The 17189-nt window shown below is 40.5% G+C and overlaps 1 long non-coding RNA gene across 1 annotated transcript; it reads right to left on the reverse strand.

The window, feature by feature from the left end:
* Positions 1 to 769: 769 nt before the first annotated feature.
* On the reverse strand, positions 770 to 8732 carry LOC120878570. The gene is made up of 3 exons (XR_005724583.1): positions 8646 to 8732; positions 5940 to 5945; positions 770 to 781 (listed from the first exon to the last, which is right to left on the reverse strand). It is a non-coding gene; the product is annotated as an uncharacterized LOC120878570 (long non-coding RNA).
* Positions 8733 to 17189: the final 8457 nt, after the last annotated feature.

The following is a 17189-nucleotide window of genomic DNA, read 5'->3' on the forward strand; positions in this document are numbered from 1 at the left end:
CTCCTTGTGAACCCATGGGCTGTAGCCCACCAGGCTCTCTCCATGGGATTCTTCAGGCAAGAACACTGGAGTGGGTTGCCATTTCCTTCTTCCAGGGATCTTTCCAATCCAGAGATCAAACCCAGGTCTCCTGCATTGCAGGTGGATTCTTTACAGTCTGAGCTACCAGAGAAGCCCAAGAATGCTGGAGTAGGTAGTCTATTCCTTCTCCAGGGGGATCTTCCCAACCTAGGAATTGAACCAGGGTCTCCTGCTTTGCAGGCAGGTTCTTTACCAGCTGAGCTACTAGGGAAGCCTCACAGGGACACCTTACATGATTTTAATTTACATATTCCTAATGACTAGTGACACTGGGCAGCTTTTAATGAGATTACTAACTAATCATATCTTTGTGACATATGTATTCAAACCTTCTATCTGTTTATTCATTGAGATATTTATATCCCAGTTGTAGATATAAATATGGAGTCCTTCAGTTCAGTTCAGTCATGTCCAACTCTTTGCGACCCCATGAATCGTAGCACGCCAGGCCTCCCTGTCCATCACCAACTCCCAGAGTTCACTCAGACTCCCATCCATTGAGTCAGTGATGCCATCCAGCCATCTCATCCTCGGTCGTCCCCTTCTCCTCCTGCCCCCAATCCCTCCCAGCATCAGAGGCTTTTCCAATGAGTCAACTCTTCGCACGAGGTGGCCAAAGTACTGGAGTTTCAGCTTTAGCATCATTCCTTCCAAAGAAATCCCAGGGTTGATCTCCTTCAGAATGGACTGGTTGGATCTCCTTGAAGTCCAAGGGACTCTTAAGAGTCTTCTCCAACACCACAGTTCAAAAGCATCAATTCTTCAGCGCTCAACCTTCTTCACAGTCCAACTCTCACATCCATACATGACCACAGGAAAAACCATAGCCTTGACTAGACGGACCTTAGTCAGCAAAGTAATGTCTCTGCTTTTGAATATACTATCTAGGTTGGTCATAACTCTCCTTCCAAGGAGTAAGCGTCTTTTAATTTCATGGCTGCAGTCACCATCTGCAGTGATCTTGGAGCCCCCCAAAATAAAGTCTGCCACTGCTTCCACTGTTTCCCCATCTATTTGCCATGAAGTAATGGGACCGGATGCCATGATCTTCGTTTTCTGTATGTTGAGCTTCAGGCCAACTTTTTCGCTCTCCTCTTTTACTTTCATCAAGAGGCTTTTTAGTTCCTCTTCACTTTCTGCCTTACTTTATCCTTAATACCAGTCCGTTCTCGGATTGATATGCTCCCTCAGTTGATGGTTTGCTTAGTCATTTAAAAATATATATACTTATTTGTCTGCCTTGGGTCTTAGTTGCAGCCTGTGGGATCTAGTTCCCCAGTCAGGGGATCACAGCTGGACCTCCTGAATTGGGAGCTCAGAGTCCCAGCCACTGGACCAACAGAGAAGTCCTGCTTATTCATTTTTAAAAGGTGTCTTTTAATAAGAAATTTTTAATTATAATTAAGTCCAGGTTATCACTTTTCCTTTTAACATTTTGTTTTTAATGACTACTTTTCTCCTATTATTATTATTGTTTCTTTTTTTTTAGTAAACATTTATCTACCCTCAAGTCAGAAAACTAGCCTCCTATGTTTCCTCCTGAAAATTTCATGGTTTGAGCTTTTACATTTTGGTGTATGGTCCATCTCAAAATAATGTTTGTATATGGTGTGAGATAGGGATCACGCTTTATTTCCACCACCACTCTCCACCAAATATCAAGTTGTTTTAGTACCATTTGCTGAAAAGATTGTCCATTTTCCCAATGTTTTTGTCTTCTTTGCTGAAAATCAAATAAGCCTATAAGCTTGGGTCTGTTTTTCTTCTCTGTATTCTGCCCTGTTGGTGTATTTATTGATCCTTATTTGAGTACTACACTGTTTTGAAAGCTGTAGGTTTGCAGTATGTATTGAAGTCAGGTGGTGTAAGTTCTCCAGTTTTAGTCTTCTTCAGACTCTTCTAGGTCCTTTGATTTCCATGTAAACTTAAGAACTTGCTGGTCAATTCCTATAACAAAGACTATGAGATTATAATCAGGGTTGTCATGAATTTAATTTACTTTTTAATGCAAAAATGTTGGATTTTTTTGAGTATTTGATTTTATTCTGACTTTGCTTTTAACAAGAACATAAAGAAAATAGAATATAAAATTTTAGAAAAGATCAAAGTGATTAAATAGCTTCACACTAGGAGAGAGAACAGAGTATAGGAATGGTTTGGGTTGTGTCCGTAAGATGCACATTTTCTCTCAATTTTTGCCTAGTATTTTGCTAACTGCTTGGTGATTTTTATATGCATATTATACAAGGCACAAAACAACCACACAGCTCAGTCTGACTTTGCTTCTAATATTGTTTACCAATTCTCCCCTGGTTCTTACGCTAGGGATAATAGTAGAGTGTATACCTACGTGATTCAAACATAAATGGAAGGACTGACTTCCCTGCTGGTACAGTGGATAGGAATCTGCCTGCCAATGCACGGGACCCAGATTCAATCCCTGGTCCAGGAAGATTCCATGGAGTCACAGAGTCAGACATGACTGAACAACTTTCACTTACACTTTCATTACAGGCCAGGGATTTTTTTTGTTGATATTGTTCAGTCACTAAGCTGTGTCCAACTCTTTTTGACCACATGGACTGCAGCATTCCAGGCTTCCCTGTCCTTCACTTTCTCACAGAGTTTGCTCAAACTCATGTCCATTGAGTCAGTGATGCCATCCAACCATCTTGTCCTCTCTCGTTCCCTTCTCCTGCCCTCAATCTTTCCCAACATCAGGATCTTTTCCAGTGAGTCACCTCTTTGCACCAGGTAGCCAGAGTATTGGTGCTTCACCTGCAGCATCAGTCCTTTCAGTGAATATTCAGTGAATATTTCCTTTAGTATTGACTGGTTTGATCTCCTTGCAGTCCAAGGGACTCTCAAGAGTCTTCGCCAGCACCACAGTTCAAAAGCATCAATTCTTTGGCTCTCAGCCTTCTTTATGGTCCAACTCTCACATCCATACATGACTCCTGGAAAAACTAAAGCTTTGACGAGAGGAAACTTTGTTGACAAAGTGATGTCTCTGCTTTTTAATATGCTGTTTACGTTTGTCATAACTTTCTTTCCAAGGAGCAGGTGTCTTTTCATGGCTTTAGTCACCGTCCGCAGTGATTTTGGAGCCCAAGAAAATGAACTCTGCCACTATTTCTATTTTCCCCCCATCTATTTGCCATGAAGCAATGGGACTGAATGCCATGATCTTAGTTTTCTGGATGTTGAGTTTTAAGCCAACTTTTTCACTCTCCTTTCTCACTGTCATCAAGAGGCTCTTCAGTTCTTCCTTGCTTCCTGTCATTACGGTGGTGTCTTCTGCATATCTCAGGTTGTTGAGGAATTTTGGCATATACGATTTTGCCTCATTTGACCTGCTGAGGATCATGTGGTGTCAGCATGATTATAAAACCCATTTTCCATTATAGGAAGCTGAAGTTCAGACATGAAGTGATTCACCCCTAGGAATTTGAATCTCAGCTTGTTTTACTTCAGAGCCCGAGTACTATCTATTCCATCACCCAATACAAAGAGGTTCTGTTCACTGAAGACCTTATCTCACAATATTATATGCATGGCTCTCCAGCTGATTTAAGTTTCCAGAACTCTGATTTTCCTTCCAGGATCCCAAGCTTTGAGGAAAGACTCAACTTCTGTTGAGATCTTAGAAACAGTGAATTTACCATCCCTCCTGCCTCCCACTAGACATCTTCTTTCTTTCTTAGCTACCTCCTCTCTCTGGTGAGTTTAGGGGGATCAGAGCTAGCGACAAGAGATAAATGAAAGGATGCCAGGCAAGGGCAACCTTCGGGGTAGAAAACTGTTGTGTTTTGGAGGCAGTATCTAAGCCTCTAGGACACTGGCTGCTGTTGGCTGGATCCCCAAGCATGGAGAGCACCTTGGCAGTGTGTTTCTCCCTCCTGCCCAGAGGACCCCCTTGTCTTCCTGCTGGGCTGAGGCATCCTGGAGCATCCGCAAGCCTACATGGAGGTGTCCAATTAGTCTTACTCAGTGTGGCTGGCATGGATCATCCAGAATTATTCCACTCTGCTCAGCTATGGAATTACCATTTCTGTTTCCAACTGGCAGCAGCTTGTCTCCCTTCCCAGATACATTTCATCTTAACAAAGCTCTTATCCTGCCAGGCCTTTGCCTAGCATTTACCGACCTTCTCCCACTATAGGCAGAATAAAGCCCTATTCCTTGCCAGGGCCCTGAAGGCCTCCCAGGATCTGATCCAGCTCTCCCATCCCCTGGCCCCTTCCTTCCCTCACTCTTTTTCATTTTCTGTGATCTGGTTCCTTCTCATCATTGGAGCTCAGCTTATCTGAATCTCAGCGGGCCTTTGCTCTCTCTCAGCCTTGCACAGCTTCCTCCCACCCTCTCTGGCTTCCATTTTATCACATTGCCCTTTCTAGTTTTCCCAGAGAAAGAACATTTCACAGGCAGAAATCATGTTTTAGATTGATGTGTTCATTTGTTCATTTTGTTTTCTGACTCTCTCCTGCCATCAAAACATAATAATTATTAATATTCGGGAGGGTGTTTTCCAGGATTTTTCTTCTTGGCCTCGAGGCAGGTGGGATCTTCTTAGCTCCGTGGCAAAGGATTGAACCCACCATCCACTGCATTGCTGCATTGGAAGGCAAAGTCTTTTTTTTATGGTCTCTTATTAGGAGTCTTTGGTTTATTTAATTCCAGATATTCTTATTTTAACATACGAGAGTCTTTAAAAAGATGGAATTTTTTATTATCACAGGCATTTTTACCCAGATGAGTATTTTATAGTAGAAAAATGACCACTTGCACAGAGAGTTTAGCAGTTTAGAGTTTAGCAGTAGATAATAGGAGTACAATTGCTTCTAGTTAAACAGATAACTATAATACAATAGACTTACTTGTGAAGCTAAACTCATAATTGGTCTCAACTGTAGGGAACTCAATTGTTGCACTTATGGATGTGTTCTTTAGTCATTTGTTATATTTCTTCCTCTGGGAAATGGACTCCATGCGTTTATTACTGGGATCTCCGATACTAGAACTGGAATGAGACCATTCTGGGAATTTGATGAAATCTATAAAAATTCTTCAAGAAAAATGTGCACATATAAATGCATTCAAATTTCTAAATATAATTGGAAGGCAAAGTCTTAACCAGTGGACCTCCAGGGAAGTCCCCAGGTTTTTTTCTATGCAAACATTTGAATGAAATTTGGAGTATTCTGTACAGATTTTTACATTGGAAATTTATTTTTACTCAAAATGTTATGTAGATGTTTAGATATATCACAGAAATGATGAATGATGTGAAAAGAAAAGAACCAATACACGTGTGTGCATGGGATGAAGCAGTGTTAGTCTATCAAGTAGGGAGTTGGTTTCATTAACCATCCAAGATAGTTTTACTGGAAATTTCACACTGTTGGTAAGAGTGAAAATTGGATCAGTCTTTCCAGAGAATAATTTTTAAAATTAATTAATCTATTTTAATTGGAGGCTAACTACTTTACAATATTGTAGTGGCTTTTGCCATACATCGACATGAATCAGCCATGGGTGTACATGTGTCCCCCAGCCTGAACCCCCCTCCCACCTCCCTCCCCACCCTAACCCTCTGGGTTGTCCCAGTGCACCAGCTTTGAGTCCCCTGCTTCATGCATTGAACTTGGACTGACCATCTTTCACATATGGTAATATACATGTTTCAATGCTATTCTCTCAAATAATCCCACTCTCGCCTTCTCCCACAAAGTACAAAAGTCTGTTCTTTACATCTGTGTCTCTTTTGCTATCTTGCATATAGGGTTGTTGTTACCATCTTTCTAAATTCCACATATATGCATTAATATACTGTATTGGTGTTTCTCTTTCTGACTTACTTCACTCTGTGTAATAGGCTCCAGTTTCATGCACATCATAAGAAATGACTCAAATGCATTCTTTTTTATAGCTGAGTAATATTTCTTTGTGTATATGTACCACAACTTCCTTATCCATTCATCTGCTGATGGACATCTAGGTTGCTTCCATGTCATAGCTATTGTAAACAGTGCTGTGATGAACATTGGGGTATACGTGTCTCTTTCAATTCTGATTTTCTCGGTGTATATGCCCAGCAGTGGGATTGCTGGGTCATATGGCAGTTCTATTTCCAGTTTTTTTAAGGAAACTCTACAGTGTTTTCCATGATAGCTGTACTAGTTTGCATTCCACCAACAGTGTAACAGTGTAAGAGGGTTCCCTTTTCTCCATACCCTCTCCAGATATTTATTGTTTGTAGACTTTTTGATGGCAGCCATTCTGACCGGCGTGAGATGGTACCTCATTGTGGTTTTGATTTGCATTTCTCTAGAGAATAATTTGAACTTGTATCAAAATTTCAAAAATTGACATGCTTTGAACCAGGGTAAACTCAATCCTAGGAATTTAACCATAGGAAATAATGGGAAAACTACAAAAATGCTCATCATGTCTTGGTTTATGAGGGTAAAAATAAGAAACAACAACTTATTTACTTCACAATAAAGGATCAATCTGGAAAATTTTAATCTAGTTGTGTGTGCGTGCTCAGTCTTGGGTCTTGTCCAACTTTTTGCAACCCTTTGGATTGTAACCCGCCAGGTTTCTCTGTCTATGGGACTCTGCAGGCAAGAATCCTGGAGAGGGTAGCCATGCCCTCCTTCAGGGGACCTCCCTGACCCAGTGACTGAGCCTGCGTCTCTTGCGTTTCCTGCTTGGCAGGCAGATTCTTTACCCCTAGAGCCACCTGGGACATATCCGCTAGACAAAGAAGTGGTTTTTTGTTTTTGCTCATGAGTTTCATCTGACACCTAACGAGAACTTGAAAGCCAACAGTGCTCTTTCTTTAGACTTTTATTGCCCTAGAGTGCCAATTTGCATTTTTGTTATTTATTATTTTCTTGAACCTATTTCATAAGAAAAGTAAATGCTTATAAGCCAAGCATCTGCATTTTATGACTTATTTCTGGAAGGCAAAGTTATCTTCATCTAACCCTTGCCTTTCCTTATAATGAGTTTTTTGTTTCATTTTGATTTGATTTTCAGTTCTGCTACATCAATAGACAAAGCTTGAAATATTAGATTCAGGATCTCTTTGTTGGAGAAGCAAGCTAAGCATCTCCTTTAGCACCACAGCACATGAAGTCCCCTGGGGGACAATGTCACCACCTTCCTACTCATGACTGTTGAGGGCAATAGTCGTATGTTATTACTAAATATTCTGAGTTGACTAGTTCTGGGGAGGAAGAGAAAGGTGTCAATATTTGAATCTTCCCTGCATGTAATGATCCAACAGTGTCGCATCAGCTCAGTGCATCCATGGGTCAGTCCATTTGCATAGAGAATGGGGTTCTGGGAACTAAAGCTGTCAGGAGCATCAAGTTTGTACATGAGAATAATCTTGTGAGCTTAAAAATATGTCTAGAAGAATGCAGTTCCCTTGTATATGCCCTTGATGATTGCACTGAATGACACTCACATTTTCATGCTGGTATAGACTTGTGGGGGCTTCCCTGGTGGCTCAGTTGGTAAAGAATCCTCCTGCCAGTGCAGGAGATCTGGGTTCAGTCCCTGGGTTGAGAAGGTACCCTGGAGGAAGAAATGGCAACCCACTCCAGTATTCTTGCCTGGAGAATCCCATGGGCTGAGGAACTTGGCAGGCTACAGACCATGGGATTGCACAGAGTTGGACACAACTGAGCGTACACACACACACACATACCACACACACACACACACACACACACACACACAGACTTGTGGAGTTTTAGAATTGGAGGTTTTGTTCTCATCCCTTATTTTATAGGTGAAAAATTGGAGGCCCAGAGGCCTGTCAGAGTGCAGGCAGCTGGCTCATGGTAAAAGTGATGCAGAAACACATGCCTGGGAACTGCACACCAGCTTGGTCTGACCTGCAGACACTTTGTGAAGTTGCTGATTATTCAGGTCGGAGGCCACCCAGGGCTTCTGCCTCTCCTGGTTCTGCCTCTGTTTTAACGCATTTGCCAGTCGTACCTAAGATCACTGGGAGGTGACTTATCAGCCAGTCAGTTTTGTCCTCTTTACTGGATTTGGAAAAGATTCAATGGGAAGGAGTTTTTTTTTTTTAATATAAAAATAAACTTTTGGCAAGATTCTGTGATTTTTATTTGTGCTTCCATGATTTCCTCTCGTTAATTTATAATATTTCAGTGTATATGTATCTCTTCTCTATCACATCAGCATAGATTCATAGCAATAATTTACCAGAAATCTCATAATAATCTGATTCCAAATAATATTATTTATTATTGTTCTTCCTCCTATGACATAAGTGAAAGAAATAGTAGACAGTATGCTGCAATCTTGTTCATAAGCATAAGAAATTGCTTTGTGCCACCACAGCCTGGGGTTGGGAAGATTCCTTGGAGGAGGGCATGGCAACCCACTCCAGTATTCTTTCCTGGAGAATTCCATGGACAGAGGAGTCCACGGGGTTTCAAAAAGTCAGATACAACTGAGCGAATAAGCATAGCACAGCGCCACAGCCTGGAGACTGTTTTTATCACTGTGCCCAGTAACTGCACAACTCAACAGATATGAGTATGAGCAAATTCCAGGAGATAGTGAAAGACAGAGGAGCCTGGCATGCTGCAGGCTATGGGGTCACAGAGAGTCAGACAGGACTGAGCGACTGAACAACAGCAATAGCTGCAGGACGTGAAACCAGTGGCCCTTCCTTGCCCTTCATGTTCTAAAGGCGGATGAGGATGCTTGGTCACCTCCTTTCCGTGAAGCCCCTTCTTCCCCTGGGCTTCCAGGATGTCATGTCTTCCTCTCATCTCTTCTGCTGTCCCTCTTCATCTCTCTGAACTTGGATCACACCTCTGTCAGACCCAGGCTCATTGGCATCAGACACCAGTTCCACAGTCCCATTCCCAAATCTTTATTTTTAGCTTAGACTTTTGTTCTAAAGTCTAATCATATATTCAATGTTTTTGTTTTGTTTTAAATCTTGGTGTCATCCTTTTTAAAAATTAGTTAACTAATTTATTTTGACTGTGCCACAAGGCATGCAGGATCTTAGTTCCTCGACCAGGGATCAAATCTGCTCCCTGTGTTGGAAGAGCAGAATCCTAACCACAGGACGACCAGGGCAGTTCCCTATATTCAGTGTTTTATGTGAATTCTCCAAAATGTGCTCAAACACACTCTTGGTTCTCCAAAACCCCTGCACCTGGCAACTTAATCTTCCAGTTGATTTTGCCCCAGACTCCAGTGATCCTCTATTCTTTTTTTTACTCTCACCCCTCAGATTCAATCACCAGGAGATTCTCTTGGTGCTATCTTCAAAAGAGCAAGAATCTGACTGCTTCTCATCCCTCCCTTCCTATACTCGGGTCCAAAACACTACCATCTTCTTAATGAGACTGTTGATGCTTAACTCTTCTGTCCGCCTGCTCTCCCCTGCTCCCCCCTCCAATCTATTGTCGACGCAGCGATTGAGGGTCATTTTATAGCTCTACTCTAAGTACCTGGTTCCTCTCCTCAGAGCCTCCAACATCATTTATTTCAGAGTGAACTCTTCTCTGGCAAAACCCACACCACAAGATTCAGGTTAAAAAATACGTCACAGTAATCCTAGGGTGGGTAGGGAGGATGAATGTGTCAGAGAGTGGAAAGTAGTGCTGGGTTAAAACACAGCTTCTAGCTGTTTGAAACTTTTTAAGATTGAATTTTTTGAAATTGGATGATAATTGCTTTACAGTGTTGTGTTGGTTTCTCCCATACATTAATATGAATTGGCCACAAGTATACATATGCTACCTCCCTCTTGGACCTCCTGCCCCAACCCATCCCACCCCTCTAGGTTGTTTGACTCTTTGATAGTAGAGTTTTTATGCTTCTAGCCAATGATTTTAAGTTTCCACCTGTTATAGAACTGGGAATCATGATGATTTCCTCATCCCTTTGTTTTTTTTCTTGAATTTGTCCTTTAGTGACCTAAACACATAGTATGTCCTTGGAGCCAACCATTGGATCAGACAGCCCATCAGAACCTGTGTCCAGGAGGCGTGGCCGTGGATGATGGAGTCACAGAGCTTTGCTGTGGATTCTGCTGCCCTCTCTGGGATAGAAATGTTTCTGACTTTGTATGTGTTCTTTATTTAATTTGGAATAACTCAGATTTTGCTAAATATGGTGGCAGCTTGCTGCAGTGATGGAGAGGCATCGAGGAAATGGAGCAGTCTTCTATTAGGGTCTTTGGACCTAAAATTACACTGGCTGTGAAGTTTCTTTTTTTGAAAATGTACCTTCTGAAAGTAGAAATGATATTTTAAGTCTTTTCAAAAATACATACTCCATATATAAACTTTATGACATTCCTGTATAACTAAAAGCAAAACGTACTATTTGCATCTACTCTGTTTAAAATCTCATGTAACGGGTGAAAGTCTTGTGTGTATCTACAAATGTTCCCCTACTTGTCAAAGCAACCCCTGCCTTTGTTTTCTTTTTGAACTATGAAAGATGAGGAGAATGGAGTGAGAGGTTAAGGTTAGCAGATGTAAACAATTATTATCGAATGTATAAACAATAAGGTCCTACTGTAGAGCATGGGAAACTATATTCAATATCTTGTGATAAAATATAATGGAAAAATATGAAAAACAATGTATAGTGTATAACTGAGTCACTTTGCTATACAGCAGAAAGTAACACAACACTGTAAATCAACTAAACTTTAATTTTAAAAACTATGAAAGAAATAACTGTTCTCAACATTTCTAGCAACATGAGAGCATATATAAAGTACTTTATATATGTAGTAAAAGTATATATATGTAGTAAAATTATATATACATATAGTAAAGTATATATATAGTAATATATATAAGTATATATATAGTAAAAGCATATATGTATGTGTATATATATATATATATATATGTATGTATTTAATCTGTTTCTTTTTCCCCCCTCTTATTCCAGAGCTCCAGAAGTGACCTCTATTTTCAGCTGGGTGCGTACATTCCTAACACCCTTACTTGTTAGTATTAGTCAGCAGCGGCGTCTGTAACACACACCACAGTCTGGGCGGCTTAAACAGCAGAAACTTATTTTCTCACAGTTCTGGAGGCTGGAAGTCCAAGATCAAGGTGACAGAAGGTCTGGCCGCTCTCCTTGGCCTGTAGATGGCCGTCTTCTGGCTGTGTCCTCACTTGCGCCTTCTTCCCCCGGGAATCTTTGTGAGTCCACATTTTGTCTTCTTACAGGAACACTGGTCAGATTGGACTGGGACTCACACTAGCAGCCTCATTTTATAATAACTTATCTCTTCAAGGCCGTGACTCCAATACAGGTGCAGTCCAGTGTGCTGGGGGTCAGGGCTCCAGCACTTGCATTTGGGGACACCAGTCAGCCCATGAAGCTACGTGTAGACTGAGTGTCTTTTTCCAACATGGGTAAGGGTACAGCCCACACAATCTCACTTAACAATGTACCATGAAGCTCTTTCAATGTCTACAGTTTGTCCTTGGCACCGTCTCCAAGTATAGGTGATCAGTAACTTGCTTAACCATCAGGTTGTCAGTGAACACTTAAGTTGCCTCCAGTTACATGGTATCATATATACTACTGCATTGAATGTCTTTGTAAACTTATGTGATTTATTTCTTTTGTTGTTGTTCAGTCACTGTGTTGTGTCTGACTCTTTGAAACCCCACGAACTGCAGCCCTCCAGGCTTCCCCATCCTTCACTATCTCCTGCAATTTGCTCACTCATGTCCATTGAGTCAGCGATGCCATCCAAGCATCCTGTCCTCTATCATCTCTTTCTCCTCCTGCCCTCAATCTTTCCCAGCTTTGGGGTCTTTTCCAGTGAGTCATCTCTTCACATCAGGTAGCCAAAGTATTGGAGCTTCAGCTTCAGCATCAGTCCTTCCAATGAATATTCAGGGTTAAGCTACTTTAGGATTGACTAGTTTGATCTGATTGACTGGTTTGATCTCCTTGCAGTCCAAAAGACTTTCAAGAGTCTTCTCCAGCATCACAGTTTGAAATCATCAATCCTTTGGCACTCAGCCTTCTTTATGGTCCAACTCTCACATCCATACACGACTACTGGAAAAACCATAGCTTTGACTAGATGGACATTTGTTGGCAAACTGATTTCTTTGCTTTTTAATACACTGTCTAAGTTTGTCATAGCTTTTTTTCCAAGGACCAAGTGTCTTTTAATTTCAGGGCTGCAGTCACCATCTGCAGGGATTTTGGAGCACACACACACAAAAAAAGTCTGTCCCTGCTTCCACTTTTTCCCCATCTATTTGCCATGAAATGATGGGACCAGATGCCATGATCTTAGTTTTCTGAATGTTGAGTTTCAAGCCAACTTTTTCACTCTCTTTCACCTTCATCAAGAGGGTCTTTAATTCCTGTTCACTTTCTGTCATTAGAATGGTATAATCTGCATATATGAGGTTATTGATATTTCTCCTGGCAATCTTGATTCCAACTTGTGATTTATGCAGCCTGCATTTTACATGATATACTCTGCATATAAGTTAAATAAGCAGGGTGACAGTATACAGCCCTGTTGCACTCCTTTCCCAATTTTGAACCAGTCCGTTGTTCCATGTTGTGTTCTAACTGTTGTTTCTTGACCTGCATACAGGTTTCTCAGGAGACAGGTAAGGTGGTCTGGTAGTCCCATCTCTCTAAGAATTTTCCACAGTTTGTTGTGATCCCCACAGTCAAAGGCTTTAGCATAGTCAATGAAGCAGAAGTAAATGTATTCCTGGAACTCCCTTGCTTTCTCCAAGATCCAGTGAATATTGGCAATTTGACCTCTGGTTCCTCTGCCTCTTTAAAACCCAGCCTGTACATCTGAAGTTCTCAGTTCATGTACTGCTGAAGTCTAGCTTGTAGAATTTTGAGCATAAACAAATGAGCACAATTGTATAGTAGTTTGAAATTTTCATTCCAATCCCATAATTGGAATGAAAACCAAACTTTTCCAGTCCTGTGGCTATTGCTGAGTTTTTCAAATTTACTGACCTATTGGGTGCAGCACTTTAACAGCATTATCTTTTAGAATTTGAAATAGCTCAGCTGGAAATTCATCACCTCCACTAACTTTTTTCTTAGTAATGCTTTCTAAGGCCTTCTTGATATCCTGCTCCAGATGAGTGACCACACCATCATGGTTATTGGGCTCATTAAGACCTTGTTTGTATAGTTCTTCTGTATATTCTTGCCAACTTCTCTTAATCTTTTATGTGTCTCATTATAGAATCTTAAATGAGATCGAGGTTGATGTCTGCTCATTCCACTGGCTTTTTCCATGCAGCAAAATGTCTTAGAAACTTTAAATGTCAGTACAAATAAGTCCACTTTATTCTTTTTTTAATTTCTTGGAAACTTTAAATGTCAGTACAAAGAAATGTACCTTACTCTTTCTGGTGGTTAAGGTTGTGGCATACTGTTATACTGTACTTTATTAACTGTTTCTTTGCAGACAAAGGTGCAGTGCTTTTCAAATTATTTTACCTCTACCATAATTTCAAAAAGTTGAATTGTTAGCTTTGTTTTTTAATTTTTAGATTTAAATCTATCTGATATTTATTTTTATGTTTAATATAATATGCTTATTCAGCCATACATTAAATAGCATGTCTTTTCTTTACCAGTTGAAACGCTACTTTATTATATTTTACAATAGTATGCCTAGCTCTTCTCATTTTCTTGTTTTTCTATTGCTATTCCAAGACAACACTATTTTAATGACTGAATAATTATTAAATGTTTGATTATCTGCTGTAGCAAGTTTTCCCTAAAAGTATTCAGATTGTTCTTGCCAGTTGCTTCATTTCCTTAATGAGCTAAACATCACTTGTCAAAATATGGAGTCATTTGAGAGTCTTTAGTTTGAGAGATTAATTTGTTAGAAGCATTGACTATTTAGAGTATTGAGCCTCCTATAATAATACTGGTGTGTCTTTATTTTTTTTCTGGTTTTCTTTGCTGTCCTGCAATAAAGTTTTCTTTATAATGGCCTTGCAAGTTTATTTTTAGTTACTTTCCTAGGTATACTCCTGTTTTGCTCTCATGAATGGGGTTCTCTTCCTATTACTTTTCATAGTAGGCTATAGCTGTTATATGGGTTTTCCATGTAGCTCAGCTGGTTAAGAACCTGCTTACAAAGCAGGAGATCCCAGTTCAATTCCTGGGTCGGGAAGTTCCTCTGGAGAAGAGATATGCTATCACTCCAGTATTCTTGGGCTTCCCTGGTGGCTCAGATGGTAAAGAATCTGACTGCAATGTGGGAGACCTAGATTCAATCCCTGGATTGGGAAGATCCCCTGGAGGAGAGCATGACAACCCACTTCAGTACTCTTGCCTGGAGAATTCCATGGACAGAAAAGCCTGGCGGCTGCAGTCCATGAAATCACAAAAAGTCAGACATGACTGAGCGATTAAGCACAGCACAGCATGGTTGTTATATAGGAGGGTTGCTGTTTTCTTTGCATGTCTATTTTACTTCTCATTAAGAAACAGACCTGTTCCAAAGAACTTCCAAATTATATGCAAAAAATTATATGGGTCACAAAGAGTTGGACACAACTGAGGAACTTCCACTTTCACTTTGTGTGATCTACTCTATAAGTTACTTTCAAAGCCTTAAAGTTTCAAGAAAGCTTATCATGGTCATTAGGGATCATCGATGGAGCAACTTCACATGGTCCTTTAAGGAGAGGCAGCTCTCTAAAAATTGTTAGTTATTGTGACTGTTAAGGGACCTCCTAGGTGGTGCTAGTGGTAAAGGATCTGCCTACCAAGGCAGGAGACTCAAGAGATGCAGGTTCAATTCCCGGTGGGGAAGAACCCCTGGAGTAGGGAATGGCAAGTCACTCGAGTATTCTTGCCACGGCCAGAGACACTGCAGATGAGACTGCATGCCAGGGGAGTTCCTGAAGCTTCTGACGTATCCAGGAGCTTCACTCACTATGTAGAAGGCCCTTTCCACTTCTCATCTTCTGCTTTCATCACTCCATCACAACTTACTCTCTCCCTCCTTTTTCTTTTCTTTTTTCATTAATTTTTATAGGAGCATTCTTGCTTTACAATGCTGTGTTAGTTTCTGTGGTACAGCAAAGCAAATCAGTCATATATATATATATATATATATATGTGTGTGTGTGTGTGTGTGTGTTCTCTCTTATTTAGATTTTCTTTCCATTTAGGTTGCCACAGAGCACTGAGTATAGTTTACTGTGCTATACAAAAGGTTTTCATGAGTTATTTATTTTATACATAGTATCAATAGCATATATATGTCAATCCCAATCTCCCAATTCATCCCACCTCCCCTTCCCCACCTTGGTATCCATACATTTGTTCTCTATGTCTGTGTCTCTATTTCTGTAAATAAGATCATCTAAATCATTTTTCCAGATTCCACATATACATGTTAATATGATATTTGTTTTTCTCTTTCTGACTTATACTTGCTCTATATAACTCTAGGTCCATCCACGTTTCTACAAGTGACCCAATTTTGTTCCTTTTATGGCTGAGTAATATTCTGTTGTATGTATGTACCACATCTTCTTTATCCATCTCTCCCTCCCTTTAAGATTCAGCTTACAAGTGCTGCCTTACGGGAAGCCCTCATGGTCTTCCAGAACTGAAGGGGTCAGCTCTCTTCTTTTGCACATACTAAGGAATTTATACACTATCCATGCCTGATCACCACCTTCTGTAAGAGCTGATGAGCTCCCACAAGCCTGCCTTTGCTTAGTGAATCTTCTGATCTTGGCGTTTTCAAAAGAATAACAGTGCTGTACCAGCTGTTATGTAAGTGCCATCTCCTGGCATAACGAACGTCACAGAGATGGCACGGCAAATTCCTTCCATTGTTATATTCAGTGGAATTTCTAGAGCAATTGCCTTTACCTTTGGTTATCCATCAGTTTGGCTTTATGTAGGGAGAAAAATGGAAACTTTCCCCCAAAGTTCAGTACTGAGCTCAGAATTAGCTAACTTTCAACAAGAACTTTCAGGGGAAGGAAGTTAATTTCACTCATTAAGTAGATGAGTTTCCTGTAAATATATTTTAAAAATTGAAGACTTGTTTTCCCATGGTACCTAAATAAGGATGAAATGAAGCTCTTCGATCATTTAGGGTTGTCTGTGTGTTTCTTTGCAGATTTCTGTTGGAAGAAGGATGCACTCTGACAAGCACTGAAAGCTATTGGCAATAGCATGAAAACGATGATTTGTTTTTGAGCTTTCAGGCAAGAATATTGTTGAATTAAAAAACCCAATGCATCACTGTGAGCAAATCTGATTGTTGGAATAATTAGAATAGGCTGAGCTGCCACCTAGCCTCTCAGATGTTCAGGGAAGAAGTGATTTTCCCTCCAGCCTAATTTTTGAATAGTTTGTTTTCATTTTTTCCCCCATAAAACAAGAAACAATTATGTGACTCAGTTCCAACATTCTTGTATTTATTATCAACATATTTCACCCAGTCTCACCTGGCAGTGTGTCAGATTTGTGTAATCAGCAACTGTCAACTCGTATCAACTTGCAGAACCCACAGTCTTCACTTGGTGTCCCCCAGGGCACACGCAGCTTATTGCTTCCTATGTGTTATTGTTGGGTGCAAGAGAACTTGAACTGTGCTGTTGATTGGATTTTAATGAAAAAAAAAATATACAATTGGAGGAAAGGGAGTGACTGAATGCACCACTGGGATTGTATGGGAACAGTCCCTGTCCTGATTTGATTTCGTTTATTGCCCCAAATGTGCCACATCTCAAGCACATTCTGCTCAGATATGATTTATCAGGTCTCCTTTCATGCAGGGTCCTATCTTGGTGATTTCTTCCAAAGCATTCTTGTTTAATGGATTAAAAAGAATCATTGGCATTTAACATCCTCCTCTAGAGTCTGTGTAGACACACTATTGGTTTGTGCTATTTATTTGTTAATACTTTTTGTCAAAAATGCACAGGAGGTGTCTAGCATTATATGTGGTGACTGTGTACTGCCTTCAGGGCAATACGTGCCCAATACATGCCCCGTGCATGAATTCACTGTGATGCTGGGCAGTATTCAGTGTC

The sequence above is a fragment of the Oryx dammah genome, unplaced genomic scaffold (assembly GCF_014754425.2).
Source record: "Oryx dammah isolate SB20612 unplaced genomic scaffold, SCBI_Odam_1.1 HiC_scaffold_19, whole genome shotgun sequence".
Taxonomy (NCBI): domain Eukaryota; kingdom Metazoa; phylum Chordata; class Mammalia; order Artiodactyla; family Bovidae; genus Oryx; species Oryx dammah.